We start from the raw sequence: 3846 nt of genomic DNA, 5'->3' as shown, positions 1-3846 counted from the left end.
TGTAGCCCTGGCTGTCCTGGAACTCACTTTGTAGACCAGGCTGGCCTTGAACTCAGAAATCCGCCTGCCTCTGCCTCCCAAGTGCTGGGATTAAAGGACAACCTCCTTCCTAACCCAGGCACTGACTACCTTCTTTGAGACAAGGCTTTCTCATTTGCCTGAAACCTCCTAAGTAGACCAAGTTGGCTGGCTATAGACCTGCAGGAGTCCTCCTGCCTCCTCTGTCCCGGTGCTGGGACAACAAGAACTTCCCATGAGGCTCTAACTTTCATATATGCATTCTGCAGATGGATCTCAGATCCTAAAGTTTGTGAGATGAAAAATGCACTGACTGAGCCATCTCCCCAGGCCCCCTGAGGACTGGCTTTGCAAAACAAATCAGCCGTAGGTGATACACAGGTGTGTCTTCCTGGCTGTGTTCCACTGAAAAGGTTTTAACAAGCATAGGTGGTATCCCGGGCAGCCAAAGTCAGGCAGCTCAGATTCCAGCAACCGGAAATGGACTGGGTGTGGAACTCTGCCATGGAGTTCCTAGTGAGCACAAGGTGCCAAGTTTTACTGCTATCCAAGGAAAAATTAAAATAATTAAATAGTAACTCCAAAACTTAACAGATTCAGATACGAAGTCATACGAAGGGGAAATGCTACCTAGAAGATACCACCAGATCTTCCAATGTATGCTATCTATAGGGAAAATAAATAATGGTCACCATACAGGGCACATGGTAGATCTGTGAGAGCAGAGGCAGGGTTCTCTGTTCCCTCCCCCCAGCCTTGAAGCAGGCTGACTTTGACCTTGTTGCCACTGAGCTTGGGACCACCTGGGATGGAACCTTCAGACTCTGTGGTTCTACACCTGCCTGCTCTTCTCCAAGACACTGCTAACTGCTGAGAGCCTACAGGCTCGAGACAGGCACCAGGAATGGATTGACAGGGGATGGGCCTCCCCTCCTTATAAGCACAGACTCTTAGTAAACTTTGAAGCCTTGAACAGAAAATTATGTCTTGGCCTCCATCATTTCTCTCGTCATTTTCTCCCATACAGCTCCTGCTTCCCACTCAGGAATGTGGTTAGTGTGGCCGCAGGCGGCTACAGTTCCCTGCTCAGGAGTCTCTTCTGCTGGCAGACAGGCAAATACATCAATGCAAAACAGTCGGTGAATGGTCCAGCAAAGGTTGTGCTGGGTCAAAGTCAGTATGAGGAAGAATCCAGGGACATGTGCCAGGGGAAGGTTGAATACGACTAGGAAGAGTGTGCCAAGGGGCTTGTGAACTGCAGAGTACCAGCACATCCTGATGGGGGCCCGCACTGGGACACATGTCAGATAAAGGACAGATCTAAATATAGTGTTGTAGAATGCTCTCCTCTTGTGGGTTATGGGAAGACTCTGAGGATACAGACAAGGAAGGAGGGGAGTAAGGGGTGTGTGTGTGTGTGTGTTAGAGGTGGGTGGGTGGCCGTTGTAAAAGCTCCCTCTAGAGCTCTGGGAGAGACCTAAAAGGTAGGGAGTGAACTAGGAAGTAAGAGACAATGTGTGCTTTGACCTTGAGTCACAGTCCTTGTGAATCCCGGAATAGAACAGTTGCCATTTGAAAAGATGCTGTTAAAACCTAAGCCACACACACCAGGCTGTGTGACCTCTCAGAGACGCCATGCACAGCAGGCAGTGCTGGGTTGAGCAGCTGGGCAGACCTGACTAAGGTGTTCTCACCTTCCTCCATACCTGAGATAGAAAAGTAAAAGCAGAGGATGGGAGACAGAGCTTTCCCTCAGGCCTACAGGGCAGCAGAGACTGACAGTGAACACCAAAGCAAGGCTCGGGTGAGGGGCTCCATTAGCTAGGCAACTTGATGGAGATTTCTAGTCAAAATGTACGGCCTCTATATAGGATATGTACATGTATATTTCTATGTGTTTTATTTGCATCATGGTAGCATTCTAAGGGATCCTTTGTCCTCATCAGACAGGAATAAGATGGATTCTGTTACATTCATAGAAGCTTGCTTGTTTCTTCATTTAAACACTTTCTTATAAAATTGTTTTCTAATGACACTTCCTAATAATATATACATTCAAAAGAAACAAACAAACAAAAATCTTGGTTCTCTTTCCTCCAATCAGTTGGTATTCAAGGTGAAGAATGGGAACATCCACTCAGCCCATGTCTGAACATGACCTTCCTGACTGAGCACTCAGTAAATACCCCCTGGCTTACATTAACCGTGTTTTAGAAGGACGGGCATGACCTGGGGATCTTTGGAACATTCTAGTGCTCCCTCGTACAGGAGATTATTTGCTTTGAATACCATCATGGCTGCACTTACCTTTACAAATTAGTTGAACTGATTGAAGAGAATGGCAGAAAGTTCTCCCCAATTTCATTAGGAACTTCATTTAGGATTTCAACGTCTATACAATAAAGCCCTAAAGTTTCTTTTAATGAGTTGTACGTTGTATCCAGGGCTTGCTTTAACCCCCTGGATGGGGAGCAGGGTTACAGCAGAGAGCATCGGTGGGGAACCAGGGGGAGAGTGGAGTCTGGAAGATGGGGTCAGGACAGGCAGGTGCTGATGCTGCCCAGCAGAGCATACAGGAAGATGGAGCAGACAGACACACTACACTACCCACATGCTGGCACGGGTTCCACCTGATGCTTATGACAACTCTAAACATCACTTGTTATTCCTATGGTATAGACAAGTGGTTCCGAGGTGTGACACTGGTTCCAAGAGCACGAATTATGGTTTGAATGTGAACTATGTCGTCCCCTCCCACACACACACACAGGCTCGTGCAGACCTCTCAGTCCCTGATGGCAGCACTATTTTGGGAATGATGGAACCTTTAGGCAACAAGGTCCACTTGAAAAAAACAGAACCCTGGGGCATATCTTTGCCTGTGTTCTTCTTCTTCCTCTCTCAATCTCCCTCCCTCCCTCCCTCCTTCCCTCCCTCCCTCCCTCCGTCCCTCCCATCCTCTCTCTCTGTGAAAGAGCCACAATGTGAGGACTCCTCCATGTTCTGACTCAGGAGAGGTGACACCCCAAATCACTCACGAGAAATGGTCTTGATGCAAACCACAAGAGGACTTTTATTCCAGGCACGCTCTGGGGACCACAGTCATACACCAAATGGGTAGAGGACTGTGTGGACCCTGAGTAGATTGGAAAGGGGGTATTTAAAGGAAAAAACCCCACAACTCAAGAGGGTGGGGAGGACATTGTTGGAAAATACCAAAAATACCAGTTAAGAGTCACGAGGAAGTACAAAGTCACAAGGAAAAATACCTGATAATTGTGTGCTCATTTCTCAAGATAGTTTCTATGAGCCTCTAACATTAGCACATTTGCACAGAGAGTTCCAGCAATGGTCAGGGTGACCTTTTTTGAACAAAGACTCCCTGAACCCAGGAAGCAGGTGGGTAGGTTGATTAGCATGCCTGGGAGCCTTGAGTCGCAAAGGTTACATTCTCAAGCCTGGGCCTAAAGGCCTAGTTTTATTGTTTTTATGTTACACTTTCTCATCTTTCCCCCTCTTTCCTTCCTTACTGTTTTCTACGAAATAAATAACTTCTTCCGAACCATCAAGATATTTAGCCTTAGATTGAAAACAGTGGATCTAACTAACTCCTGAAGGCATGAGCTGAAGCTAACGTTCTCCTTTAATATCCCCTCTCCTGGGTAATGACTAAACACACCTTACTAGAGGGGGAGAGAAAAAAATGCAAACCTTGGTAACCAGATATATGGCTGACAAAGACAGCATCTAGATTATAAGTATTGGCATCCCTGACAAAAATAAGGTGGGTAAGGGCACAAGACAGCGCCTCATTCATTATTTACCTCA

This window comes from Mus pahari, chromosome 21 (genome assembly GCF_900095145.1).
Source record: "Mus pahari chromosome 21, PAHARI_EIJ_v1.1, whole genome shotgun sequence".
Lineage (NCBI taxonomy): Eukaryota > Metazoa > Chordata > Mammalia > Rodentia > Muridae > Mus > Mus pahari.
The sequence above is the reverse complement of the archived record's forward strand: the minus strand, read 5'-3'. Positions refer to the sequence as shown.